We start from the raw sequence: 15,225 nt of genomic DNA, 5'->3' as shown, positions 1-15,225 counted from the left end.
GTATAAAGGCTTTTCTAGTTTTAGCTCTAGCAGCCCATAAAAGGGGTCAAATGTCCCAGATGAACAAAGTTGGCTGCGGTCCTAATAAAGATGCTACAAATCAAGTTTGATTAGAATACATCAGAAAAAATAACGTACCTTCATTTCAGTGTAATGAGATTCAGTCATTATATAGCATATATATAATAAAACAGATTTCAACTGAGTTCAGTATTTGCATACCATACTAAAGAAAAATATTCATATATAATAAATCAGTTAAATAATTTATAACAAATATATCAAAGCAAACAAGTACTCATTTTAATATGCAATCTGAATAAGTCACAAAAGCAAGAAACCTTTTCATATACAGACGACAATTGTAACAAGGAAAATCTTTTAAAAAGCACTTCTCTACATAAAAGACTCTTATCACACCCTTATTCATGTGATACACAGACCGTATTCAGCTCTTTCTTTAATTTGATATATGTTGGTATTTGAACAGGTTTTTATCATATTTATTAAACTTACTTATCATTTTGAGATATATCAATATTCTTGCTAAATATACTGAGCCAAAGTTAGCTTTAAAATTGTGAACAGCGTCGTTTAGGATAAACGCTTTGTCTACATTTCACTCAGCGTAGCACAATCAACAGAGTGAAAGAAATTGACACTCTCGTCCAATCAGGCAGAGTGTTACATAAATCTTCCATTTTGATAAATTATCTATAATGCGTTATCAAGTAGTTTGATTTGCAAACTGAAGTCACGTGGCGTAGGTAACAAAACCAATTTAGACGGCGTCGCCGAAAAATGCGTTCTTCATGATTTGTGCCAATTAAATCGACACACATACAACTCATTCATTTGGATGTTTCAAACGCCAAGGCAGGAAGACTAGATGAAACTTTCTCACTTATCGGACAGAAAAATCTCTATATTTAGAAATGCTGGAAAATCTTATCTCACATGGGTTATCCCACACTCCTGTGTCGGACTACTTCATGCATGCTGAATATACATATTATTTATGTAAATAATTAAAAATCAGGTACCTTTATCTTTTCTCTCCGTTCCTTATAGTGTATTTTTCGATTCAAAATTCGTTACTTTATGATAAGAACGTACCGTTACGCTACAAACGATAAAACTAAAGCGGAACTTTGTTATTGTGCGTCACTGAAATGTCATGACGTCTTTTCTGCTTACGGACGTCAATTTCCCGCGTTTTAAATAGTTCCATATTTTCATGCTTGTTTTCATTGTTTCTGTTGAGTTAAGTGAGAAATAGAATCCATCATTGGCGTTCGGTGAAGATCGGAAATCCCAACCCTCGGGCGCACCGCTCAAGTCTTAAACTCGGCACAGCCTCGTTTAAGACTTGAGCGGTGCGCCCGAGGGTTGGGATTTTCAGATCTTAACCGAAGACCAATGACAGATTCTCTATGTCTTGCGTATTTAAAGAGTCCAAATAATAGTTGGCATGCAGAATTCTAAAAATTCATAGATAATTTCTACTATAGCCCTATTACTTTAATCAAATATATCATTGTGTGGTTATGTAATAACTTCAATGTTATACTTAACGTATTCTGCAGTCTCTTAATCTGTTCTGTATTCACGACTTTTATCATAATCTATTTAGGTACAAGTTAAACATCCTTTGCGCGATTCGAGATTTGTCTTGTAAAATTACAAAATTTACGGACATTACAGGAATTCTCAAAATGCACAGAACAGAACAATTCTAGGACGCTCCGTGTTTTCATATTGTATTGAGTATACAACAAGTGTGCATTCCAAAATGCTTTTAAATATATTGTTACAATGCTCCAGTTACTGAATATTAATAATATGTCCATGATATGACCTATCATGTGTCGGTGCGACGTTAAATCCAACCAAAAAAAAAAAAAAAAAAAAAAAATGTCCATGACAATTTTACTGTATTCAAAGCACAAATACAATAAGAATTATATATGGCAAGCTGTTTTAATGTATCAACGCCTCTATATTTTAATTGAACACCCTATTTTCCGCCAAACTATTTGCATAGAATTTCCTCTTCTCAGAGTGACGCGCTGTGTTCCCTTAAATCAGTCATCCTTGGAGTCTTGTGGCCACAAATATCACATAATAATTCCTTTCCACGTTTGTTTTCTTGCCTCATGCTACACGTCTCTTGTACTAAACTCTTTTCCGAAAGAAAATGCACCTATAAATTAAATAAATCAACATTAAAATATATGTCTTTTGAAGGGAGGGGTTGAGAGCGCGCTTGTATGAAACAAATAAAAAGCACAGATTTTTCATGTTTACCAAAACCACAAAGGCGCCATTTTCTTATAAGATGTAATTTAGATATTCACGTGCTAAAAGTACAATATTAGAGCTTCTTTCTTTTTTTATCATTCGGATCCCAATAATAACTTTTTGTCGGCTTGATACATAAAATTATATGAAAACAAATAGCGAAAGGACCATGTATGATAAGGCACAGTTTTAGCCCCCAAATTTTGAAGAAAATGAATTTAAAACTACATCTCAACGATATGAATTATTTGAAAGATAAAGGATTAATCTTGCATTTTATAAAGAAAAAATGCAACAATTTTGCCTAAAAAGTCATGATACATGGCCTAGTTTCATGCCATCAACACAGATTTTGTACATTTTTAGACATTTTCGTGCACTTTATCACCAAAATACGATACGAGCGCAGGGGAGAACAATTTTAATTTTTGGATATGTTTTGAGGATTGCAAAAACACAAAGAATGATACATGAGAGAAAATTGTTCTAAAGTGCGCTCGTAGTAAATTTTGAACAAATACGGTATTTTCGTCGGAAAATTTTACTCTAAAAATAGCCATGTAAAGGGACGAAACTCTTGATCTCCTTGAAGAGCTTGGCGTAAAGGTAAATAAAAACATGTTGTGACGTAATGCGGAAGTGATATCGGTTGCTTGAAAAATGGATTTTTGTCAAATTACAGGTAAATTAGACCTTTTGATAGTATTTGCATAGCATTTTAAGAAGTTCTCAATATCATTAACATATAATCATCGATTTATTTCAATGCTGTTAGCGTGTCATACAAAAATTACGTTATTATTACTTGATCAGTCGGCGAAAATCTTGACTTTTTAGATTCTGTAAAAATTAAAATATTATACTAAATACGCGTAATATGAACCAGATCTAAATATCACGGTACTAACTTGGTCACACAATAGAGGAACTTGTGTAAGGCAGCTATTTAATCAGAATTGGCTATTCCAGAACATTCCCCATTGTGGAAGCATCTATGTGGAAGAGGGTGTGTGTGTGTGTGGGGGTGGGGCGGGTAATTTACAGGGAGGTTTCTAGAGGGAAAGAGGGGGTGCATTTTGTTTGTGTAATGTGGAAATTGGAATTACCCAGTAGGGGTATTGTCGGGGAAGTGGGTGGGGGTGTTTTGAGTTAACCGGGTTGTAGAAGGGTGGGAAAATATGTTTTCGAGAGGATGGGTTCTTTTTTCTAAAGAACTACTTCCGGGGGTGGTGTGTGGGTATTTGAATTTCTGAAATGGTCCGTTTATTCAAGGTTTATCTTCGAGTCCCAGCCAATATTGGTTGCACATTCTTCTCAGACCTTGTTTTAATGTTGGAAGTGTCTAGCCGTCCAGTAACTGGATACCTAGCCTGCATTCTAGCTGTCTGGTCAGCTATAAAATACGGTGTCCAGACGTTTCCCCCCCAAGACAGTTCCTCCCAAGACGTTTCCTCCCAAGACTTTTCCCCCCCAAAATGGGGGGGAATTGTCTCAGCTTTTAGGACTTTTCACCCCCAAATTCATTTAAGGTATTAAAAGATATCATATAACATACAGGCTAATAGATATGTAATAAAATGAAAAAAATGTATGGAAATAAAATATAATGCAGCAATTGTTTTTTAAAAAAATGTGTTTATAAGAAAAATACCAAACTTTGGTAAGAAGACGGGTTATGTTTATCAGCAAAACATAAAGGAAAATATTAATAAAGATCGATATATAATAACTGCCATTGATGTTTAAAAGTTAAAAAAAAAAATTAAAAAAGATTTAGTTTGTTAAAATTATCCAAGTTTTAATATTAATAATAATTAGTATGAATTGGGAAAAAATACCAATTACTCATTATTTAGCCCATGATGGTTGTGAGTTACTTTAAATAGATATATATATATATGTATTTGCACTCATTAAAAAGTTTTGTTTTTGAAGTTTGCTAAAATGAAATATGGATTATGCAATTCTTTTATGTTTCTTTGATGTATACCTCCTGAAAATGGTAGGATTTTTGGGTACTCTAGTTTAGTAAAACATTTGTTACTCGATATTCGATTTAACAACATTAAATTTTAGAGTTGCATCACTTACACTTTAAATAAATGTTATGATCTGCTTTTCAATGGGAAAAATATAAAGAAGAAATTCATCACTTAACGTTCCCAGTTAAATTCTATGATCTATAATTATATTTGAAGATGATTTTATTTACAAGAAGTACTTGATAATAAAATTTACTTTTCTGTCAGAAATTTATAATAAAATCTAAAGATTAATGAAGTCTTCAATCTAAATTAAATATTTGACTGGATTATCTCACATATATAAGTGTAGCATTTATCACCTTCAGTAATTACCATTTAACACCTTATTAAGTGAATGCCGCGGATCCACTTCTATAACATTCATCAAGGGAATTGTCAGTACAATTTGTTTACACTCAAATATTACTTTGAGAAATATCAATTAAATTGAAAGTTGTATGATATTATTTCCCTGTTCATATATTTCTGCTTATTCTTTCATTTTTAAAATGTTGGAAAAAATTTTTGCATTATTAATTTGAATAAAATCACAGTTTTACAATGAGATTATAGCCCTAATTACTGCCGGTGAGTAACTAACTAATTTATGTACAATACATTGTATTATTATCATGATTATTGCTACAGCAACAGTGTACTAGAAGTGAGCTAGGAACTTTTTCAAGAATTGGTATCTTTGAGGAAATTTACATCAAATTACATACAAATATTACATAATTTACATCATGAAAAATATATAAAAATACATTTAAAAAGTCAATTAATGATCATGGTGATTAAATACTCTTTTAGCTTGGTGTTGTGCATAAATAATTTGAAAATGTTTGATTCATTAAAGAAATATATTCCATTAGAGAAGTAAAAACATCTGTAAATATGTCATACCCAAAATGTTAAATAAGTCAAATAAAATAATAAAACAAGATTTTTTTTATTATTATTTTCTGACTGTGTCACTGCTTTGTATGACATATAAGGGTCACTTCAACTTTGTGTACCACTATATCATAAATGTCCAAAACTTTTATCTCTTGGAAATTGGTTTGTAGCCATAAATATTATAATCATTAAACACCTGTTAGGTGTCAACAGGTGTTAATCTAATCAAAAGGCATAAATCACACCTTTTGATAATTTAAGTGCTAAACTAAGGAAGTTCACATTTTTTCACCTGAGAATTTGCATCCGACTTGCACAAATTATGGACATTGATCAAAAAATCATAAAGAACAGGAACTGGAGTAAAAGATAATTTTTGTTAATATATATATGAAAACAATTCCACAGCTTTTAACCATATTCATTGAGGCCATATCTCAAAATAAATGATGAAATTAAGGGATAAAAGGTACACTCAACAAGAGCTATATTTTTCTTTGAATGTCCAAATTATATCACTAAATATCCCGGCACAACCAGTTTTCAACCGCTTAACAAGTTTTCTGTGCAGTTTTGTACAAATGCAAGTCCAAATCTTTGGTTTATCGGCTAACACTTTCTATCAGCATAAGTGCTATAAAAGCATACCATTTAAGTTTCAAGTTTCTAACTGATCGAATCCCTGGCAGGATGATTTTGAAAGCCATTAGTAGGAAGTTGTGCTGAAAATTTACAACCTAAATTCAACCACAGGTGGTATTTTCTTTCCAGCAAAATGAAACAGCGCTAAAATTTTACTGTAGTTTCATTACAACATGGCAAACATAATGCACCCAAAATTCAAGTCTGGCAACAAACACTAAAACCAACATGGCAGATCAATATACTGTAGGTACACTTGCCTAGATTGGCACCTAAATTACAGGGGGTAGGGTAAAGTAAATGGCAGCCAGAAGTTAGTGCATTATCTTAAGAACTATATCATGTGCTCAATTACTCAAGAGAACCAGGGTGTCACATCTGCTACATTGATAGCTGTCACATATGACAATGTATTATATAATTGCTAAGCTTTTGACACTCCAAATATTTCAAATTGCTTAGAAAATGAAAAAAAATGTTGCAAGGACAGGCATCATGATTGCATTGTCAAAATAATCTAATAATAATATGCTTAACAATTCTGACAGTAAGCATGTGTTAGGCAATAAACATTTAGTGCAAAAGATATATAAATACTGATATTGGCTTAAGCAAGAATAGGTAGTAGACAAGGAAATAGGTTTTTTAGTAATAAGAAAAACCTCATGAAAACATAGTACTGCTACATAAATGGAATTTATATAATTTTCTAAGTACCAAAACTGAAGGCGAATAGGTTCCTAACATGTTCTGTCTCTGCTGTAAACAGTGAAACAATCACAACTGATAAATTTGGCTTGTAAAGATTTTTATCATACTAAGACCTATGCGGTTGAAAATAGGTTGTGTTTGAAAATAGGTTGTGTGGGGATACTTACTGCAGTTCATTACAAATGTACACTTTATTTCAATACAATCCAAGATTTAATATCAAGGTCAAATTGTTTAAGAAACAAATTATTTAAAAATTGGGGGTGAAACGTCTTGGGTATAACTAAATTGGGGGGGAAACGTCTTGGGAGGAAATGTCTTGGGGGGAAAATGTCTTAAGGGGGAACTGTCTTGGGGGGGAAACGTCCGGTATTCATAAAATACTCAGGGGATTTTCTAGCCGTCCGGTAATAGATTTCCTAATGAATAAGCAATGATACCTGTCATTTACTAAAGATATCAATACTTATCTTCAAAAAAAAATTTGTGTGCATACATACTAAAGATTTAATTTTAATTGTCTCGCATAAATCAATGCATTATTCATGTAATGCCGAAATCAATGATGGCAGTGTCGTCACTCATTATTAAAATCTGTTCATCTGGTGGCGGGAAAAATAATGCTTTGTGGGATTGGAATTTTTAAATTTTAACAACTTTTTCACTGGATTTTCAAAAATAGAACAGTTTTAAAATACTTAAGGTTTCATATTTTAGTATATCAAAACTTTTAGAAAAACAGTAGTTAAGCATTCATAATTAACCCATTTTATTTCAAAATAAAAGTCAAAATTAATGAACTGCTTTCCATCCGTCAATTTATTAAATATAAATTTGTGTTTTAAGAATTAAAGTTTAGGCCGTTAGAATAACATCACTTTTTACAAAATAACATGGACGTTTGGCAATCAATGATGTGTAACCAGGCTATTAGATCAGCCAAATTCTTTCATAAAATTTTATGAAAGAATTTGGCTGATTTATCATTTTTCAAAATTAGAATATCAACGGATTTGTATACAAACACGCTCTCATTCGTTAATATCGACTTCTAGTCAATGAAAATACTTTGGTTTGTTTAAGAAATAATATATCTCATCCAGTGATTTGTTGTTGAATAAATCATTGTTTGGAGTAAAGTTGTGAAGGAATTATAGCACGAGGGTACAGCCCAAGTGATATAATAATACACATCTAACGACAAACAATGATTTATTCAAGAGCAAATCACTAAATGAGATATATATTATTTCGATTCTAACACGTTACCAAGGATTTTTACGTACATCCTTGACGACATTCATTAATATATTTGCCCATTTTCAATCGGTTTCTTTTCCAGCGTGCTGCTATCCCGTTTGATGCCATGACGTAATAATTGTGACGTCAGAACAGTGATTTGTTGTATAATAATTCAATGTTTTCTGCCTTCTATGTTTAATAGGAAAATAAATCGGATCGTGTTAGAATTTCACACAATATTTTGTTTACACTGATAAGTATTGATATCTTAAGAAAATAACAGTTGAAACTATATATATAAAATCATTATCATTATTCAGGCTAGAAAATACCCTGAGGTCAGGATTTGCTAGTCGTCCGGTACCCGGCTAGCAGGCTAGAAGTCCGATTACCAGACGGCTAGACACTTACTTTAATGTTTGTAACAGTATACATTTTATAGCACACAAACATGACTGTGTCATAATCGCTTGTACAGTTTTTCGACAGGACATTATTAGTAAACCATTACATGTTAGAATATGGAAATGTCTAGCTGTCTTGTAAACAATGCCTAGCCAGAGTTCTAGCTGTGAGGTAACCAGATGTATCTAGCACATCCTTAAGTGTTTTTTTTTTTTATCATCTGGCTACATGTGATTGATATTTTATGTTAGGAAAAGAGCTTCTTATGAAATTGTAATTGTCATTGTTTAAAAGGGTTCCAGTTATGTTTTTGTTGTTGTTTTACTAATTTTGTCCAATATAAGATTGAATGATACATTTTGTAATGTAACGATTAAGAGTTAATCGTGTTTGAAGATTTGATTCACAGAAAAAAATTAGAATTTTGATAAGATCCGCTTTAAGCATGCTTATGACGTGAGCACAAAAGTACAAATTTGTTTTTTTTTATATAAAATGTCATTAGATATGATCCGTGGCAAAATATGAGCCATGCCATGAGAAAACCAACATAGTGGCTTTGGGACCAGCTTATGTGCAGTCTGGTCAGGATCCATGCTGTTTGCTAACGGTTTCTCTAATTGCAGTAGGCTTTGAAAGCGAACTGTATGGATCCTGACCAGACTGCACAGATGCGCAGGCTGGTCTGGATCCATGCTGGTTGCAAATGCACTATGTTGGTTTTCTCGTGGCGTGGCTCATATTATTATTTCGTTACACTTTCACAATACTTCAACAGATAAGTATAAATTTCTTTTTCAGTGAACAAGTTATTGTGAGATAGTCTGATTACTTTGGAGCTGCCAGATTGTGTATGAAATCCTGAAAAAAGTATTTCAACCCACAGAAACTTTACCTTACCAAATTGTGTGAGTGTATACATTTGCTAGAAATATTTTTATGAATTTGTTGTCTGGATAATCCATAAAACCCAGTTTCAGAATTGTTTCATGACATATAATCTATAAACATTTAAGACATTTTATATCTATCTTTAGGTAACGTCTCTTCTTCCTGGTACACATGCTTTTCAAGAAAGTTCCACAGTCATGAATTGACAACAATAAATAAAAAATGTAGAAAGAAAACAGGGAGTTGAATAGTTCCTATTTGAAATGCTGGTCAGTAGTGGTCTGCTACCTTAAAATTTAATGCCTACTCTCAGTTTCGATATGAAAAATTGTCGAAGACATGAAAACCATCACATTTCTTGTAGAATACATTCCAGCAGTTGGGGACGTAGCTTCCCACAAATTGGTGTGTAAGTACATATTTCCTAGGGAGAGTTCAGTGTAATATCTTCTCGGATGTTACAGAAAGAATGCATAGTATTATGTTTCCAAATTTATTCATGATATAAATATTTCTTTTTCAGAGGACCAGACATTGTGAGAAAGTTTGATTGCATTCAAGAGCTGCCAGAGCTAAAGCTAGAAAAGAAACTAAACAACTTCTTCTCATGATTTGCTTAATTGATCTTCACATTGAATTGTGTGAGTTATGAATTTTGTTTCAAAGGGTATCATAAATTCTCTTTCTGATTAATCCGCAAGAACCGGTTGAAAACTTAAATATTGAACATTCCTTTAATTAACGTTATAGGTCATTTGAACACATAGCTCTTTTCATTTACAAGTTAATGAAGCTTACATTAAAAATGATTGTGTCACATGGCAGAGATATACTGTTTCTGCCTTTGCCGTCTGTCTTTCCGTCCGTCTGTCCTGATTAAGCTTGGCCGGCTTTCTTAGGTCAAACTGCTGGCTGGATTTCGAAGAAACTTCACAGGATTGAATCAGTGATCAAAACCAAGCCTAGTTTTGCATATGGCGAACACGTTCCGCCTCGCTGCATAAAACGGCTGACAGAGCTTAAGGTATACATAGGGGGGAGACATATGTTTTTGTGACAAAAGCACCTTATAGTTATTCTAGCATATTTCAGCTGAAGGGAGCAAATTTATTTAATAACCTGTTACATAAAAAAGGTGAAAAATTGAAAAGTTACTTAAATACCTTGAAATTTAAAAGCAGTTTACTGAACTGTATATTCATTTCTCAGAAAAAAACATGCATATTAACTTTTTGTTTTCAGCAACCTGTATGCTACATTGTATAATGACGTTGAGCAAATAAAGATACTGCAGTCAGCGTTACAACCTTCATTAAACAGTAAGATTTTTATGACAACATTTTAAATTACTTTACATATATTTTTGTCAAGCACAAATGGCTGTGCTGTGTATGTGTGTCCATCCGTCTGTCTAGATTTGAATCTCTCGGCCATAACTTTGACATGCATGAAGTAATCATGTTTATATTTGGCATGTTGTTAATCTCGATAAGACAGAGCGCATTTGCAAACCCAAGGTTCCTATCTCAAAGGTCAAGGTCACAGAGGTCAAAGGGTAGGCCCGACATGTTTCCTGTGGGCTTCTAGTTAAGGGGGCTTATTGCACTTCAAATCTAAGTTATCCATGTAGAGTTCTGGTTTCCATTGCAGCCAAAAAGGAAACAAAATACTTTAAAAATTTTCATCACAGAAACTGCCAGTCTGATTTTGAATTCTTTATCTCCACAGCTTTGATATTCGGCATGTGATATAAGGGTTTGACTGTCTACCATAATTCTCCAGATTATTGCCTTAAGGCCAAAAAGGCCATACCTATGTTAAGGCATGAACAGAATATAATGAAAGCTGGGAACATGTTTTGACAGGTCAAATAAATTGTACAATATAGGCTAACATAGAAGAAGCCCAAATCTGTACTGGTACCATTACACAAACACACTTGAAGCTTTGAACACAGGTGAGCACTTTAGGGTCAGTGACACTCTTGTTTTCTGGATATTATTTTTGCTACTACTGAATGATATATATATATATACACTTCAATGGAACCAGTGTAAGGTGGTGCAGAGTAAAAAAAAATATACTTACAACTTTTTCTTGTATATTTTTTTCTTCTGCAATTAACTGTTTTAATTAAACAACTATTTAAATGATAATGTGTACTTCAGTTTATGTTTTCACTCTTTATTTCAGGAATGAATTGGTGTTACAGAAATGGATAACATATGGAGACAAACACTTTCAGGCTACAGAAACTACACATTGTTTGAGACTATGAGAATGGCTTATTTTCATGATGGAACTCATACCACAAAGAAAGAACTTGCTTTATCTTATTTCTTATAACTAGTCCTCAAAGACATACCCAAGTAAACTACAACAGGAATGAAAGCAAACAAAGTTGATTCAGGATTTAGAATTGAATGTTTTTGTGTCAACAGTGTGTGAAAACTGCGGAAAATAGGATTTTAATTTCAAGGATTTGATTTAGTATGTCAAGGAGTGATTTGTTAGCTCACCTGTCACAAAGTGACAAGGTGAGCTTTTGTGATCGCGCGGTGTCCGCCGTCCGTCCGTCCGTAAACTTTTGCTTGTGACCACTCTAGAGGTCACATTTTTCATGGGATCTTTATGAAAGTTGGTCAGAATGTTCATCTTGATGATATCTAGGTCAAGTTCGAAACTGGGTCACGTACCTTCAAAAACTAGGTCAGTAGGTCTAAAAATAGAAAAACCTTGTGACCTCTCTAGAGGCCATATATTTCACAAGATCTTCATGAAAATTGGTCAGAATGTTCACCTTGATGATATCTAGGTCAAGTTCGAAACTGGGTCACGTGCCATCAAAAACTAGGTCAGTAGGTCTAAAAATAGAAAAACCTTGTGACCTCTCTAGAGGCCATATATTTCACAAGATCTTCATGAAAATTGGTCAGAGTGTTCACCTTGATGATATCTAGGTCAAGTTCGAAACTGGGTCACGTGCCGTCAAAAACTAGGTCAGTAGGTCTAAAAATAGAAAAACCTTGTGACCTCTCTAGAGGCCATATATTTCACAAGATCTTCATGAAAATTGGTCAGAATGTTCACCTTGATGATATCTAGGTCAAGTTCGAAACTGGGTCACGTGCCATCAAAAACTAGGTCAGTAGGTCAAATAATAGAAAAACCTTGTGACCTCTTTAAAGGCCACATTTTTCATGGGATCTGTATGAAAGTTGGTCTGAATGTTCATCTTGATGATATCTAGGTCAAGTTTGAAACTGGGTCACGTCGATCAAAAACTAGGTCAGTAGGTCTAAAAATAGAAAACCCTTGTGACCTCTCTAGAGGCCATATATTTCATGAGATCTTCATGAAAATTGGTCAGAATGTTCACCTTGATGATATCTAGGTCAAGTTCGAAAGTGGGTCACGTGCCATCAAAAACTAGGTCAGTAGGTCAAATAATAGAAAAACCTTGTGACCTCTCTAGAGGCCATATTTTTCATGGGATCTGTATGAAAGTTGGTCTGAATGTTCATCTTGATGATATCTAGGTCAAGTTTGAAACAGGGTCATGTGCGGTTAAAAACTAGGTCAGTAGGTCTAAAAATAGAAAAACCTTGTGACCTCTAGAGGCCATACTTGTGAATGGATCTCCATAAAAATTGGTCAGAATGTTCACCTTGATGATATCTAGGTCAAGTTTGAAACTGGGTCACGTGCCTTAAAAAACTAGGTCAGTAGGTCAAATAATAAAAAAACCTTGTGACCTCTCTAGAGGCCATACTTTTCATGGGATCTGTATGAAAGTTGGTCTGAATGTTCATCTTGATGTTATCTAGGTCAAGTTCGAAACAGGGTCATGTGCGGTCAAAAACTAGGTCAGTAGGTCTAAAAATAGAAAAACCTTGTGACCTCTCTAGAGGCCATACTTGTGAATGGAACTCCATAAAAATTGGTCAGAATGTTCACCTTGATGATATCTAGGTCAAGTTTGAAACTGGGTCACGTGCCTTAAAAAACTAGGCCAGTAGTTATAAAAATAGAAAAACCTTGTGACCTCTCTAGAGGCCATATTTTTCATGAGATCTTCATGAAAATTAGTGAGAATGTTCACATTGATGATATCTAGGTAAAATTCAAAACAGGGTCACCTACCTTCGAAAACTAGGTCAATAGGTCAAATAATAGAAAAACCTTGTGACCTCTCTAGAGACCATATTTTTCAATGGATCTTCTTGAAAATTGGTCAGAATTTTTATCTTGATAATATCTAGATCAAGTTCAAAACTGGGTCACATGAGCTCAAAAACTAGGTCACTATGTCAAATAATAGAAAAAACGACGTCATACTCAAAACTGGGTCATGTGGGAAGAGGTGAGCGATTCAGGACCATCATGGTCCTCTTGTTTTTAATTCATCACACAAGTTATTGACAATGCTCTAAAATATAAATAGGATGTGTAAATACAGACTTTCATACCTAACTGAAGTAATGTTGAACTCAACAGAATAAACAAACAAACAAACTATCATTTTAAAAAGCTATTGTATAATATATTACTTGATTTATACAACTTTGTCAGTTTTGTTACATTACTTATCATTGATAGAATCTATTATCTAATAACTCTTTACAGTGTGTCAAGTACTCATCATTATAAGCTATTTTGAAATAATTACAGGACTGATATTTTACTGGTATTAGTTAAATGTGTTGTTATTAGACCCCTTATATTTGAAAGTGAGTTTTCTTTATACATACAGGATTCTGCTATTCCGTCTGTCGGCTAGTCCAGTCTGTCAGATCTTTGTCCAGAAATTACATTTGAAATAAAATATAGCATCATTTTCAGTTATTCTTGCAAAGAAAACTTACAAGGTGATGGACTGCTTGCACGATTTCAGCTACACTTTTTCCAAAAACATGGTGACATTTGAAGGTCCAAAGAGTGCAATTCATTGAGGACTGTACATAATTCTTTTCTTTCTGGATTGATACTCTATTATCAGTATTATTCAGCCAACTTGTTGCATGCAAGATTTGATGCAGTGATTCAAAGGTCAATGTTACACAGAAATATTTAAGTTTGTTAGCTCAGATATACGAAGTATGGAGAGCTGTCCTACTTGGCCTCGGCGTCTTTCTGCGTCACCTTGGTTAAAGTATTGATGAACTTTCCCTTTATCTCAGTAATTACTGGAAGACTTTGTTTCAAACTTAAAATAGTTATTCGTCATCTTTACCCACATCATATGACACAAGGATCATAACTCCATCGCCAATATTTCATGAATTATCTCCCCTTTTACTTAGAATTCCAGTTTGAAGTTTTGATGCACTTTCATTCTGTCTCACATATTAATCCCCCGCCACAAGTGGTGGTGGTGGCAGGGAGGGTGTTATAGGAATGGTCTCCGTCTGTCCTTCCGTAACACTTTTGTGTCCGCTCCACATCTCCTAAACCCCTTGAAGGATTTTCATGAAACTTGGGTCAAATGATCACCTCATCAAGACAATGTGCAGAACTCACGAGTCTGCCTTGTCAATCCAAGGTCAAAGGTTTGAGCCTTCCATTTTGTGTCCGCTCTATATCTCCTAAAACCCTTGAAGGAATTCTATAAAACTTGGGTCAAATGATCACCTCATCAAGACAATGTACCGTACTCGCGAGTCTGCCTTGTCAGCTCAAGGTCAAGGTCACAATTCAAGGTCAAAGGTTTGAGCATTCCATTTTGTGTCCGCTCTATATCTCCTAAAGCCCTTGAAGGAATTCTATAAAACTTGGGTCAAATGATCACCTCATCAAGACGATGTGCAGAACTTATGAGTCAGCCATGCCGACTCAAGGTCAAGGTCACAACTGAGGGGCATAATTCTGTCAAAATTCAAATCAGATCAGAGTAATGGGGATTGTTTCTCCTGGTTTAGACTTTAATTGTAAATAAGTATTTAAAGTTTCAACTCAAAAGCTTTGATAGTAACAGAGATATTTGTCTGAATCAAAAAAATTAACCAGCGGTGACGCCGACGCCGGGGAGAGTGCAATAGCTCTACTTTTTCTTTGAAAAGTCGAGCTAAAAACCACCCCGTCAAGTTTTTAAAAAAAAATTATATTGTCT

The 15,225-nt window shown here is 33.9% G+C and overlaps 1 long non-coding RNA gene across 1 annotated transcript; it reads left to right on the top strand.

Moving 5' to 3' along the window:
* The first annotated feature begins 2,813 nt into the window (after window positions 1-2,813).
* Window positions 2,814-13,957, top strand: LOC123537284 (uncharacterized). The gene is made up of 5 exons (XR_008371654.1): window positions 2,814-2,983; window positions 9,027-9,133; window positions 9,640-9,757; window positions 10,359-10,435; window positions 11,310-13,957. It is a non-coding gene; the product is annotated as an uncharacterized LOC123537284 (long non-coding RNA).
* Window positions 13,958-15,225: the final 1,268 nt, after the last annotated feature.

The sequence above is a fragment of the Mercenaria mercenaria genome, chromosome 7 (assembly GCF_021730395.1).
Source record: "Mercenaria mercenaria strain notata chromosome 7, MADL_Memer_1, whole genome shotgun sequence".
Classification (NCBI taxonomy): Eukaryota; Metazoa; Mollusca; class Bivalvia; order Venerida; family Veneridae; genus Mercenaria; species Mercenaria mercenaria.
Note: the sequence above shows the minus strand (reverse complement) of the source record. Positions and strands in the feature narration are given on the sequence as shown.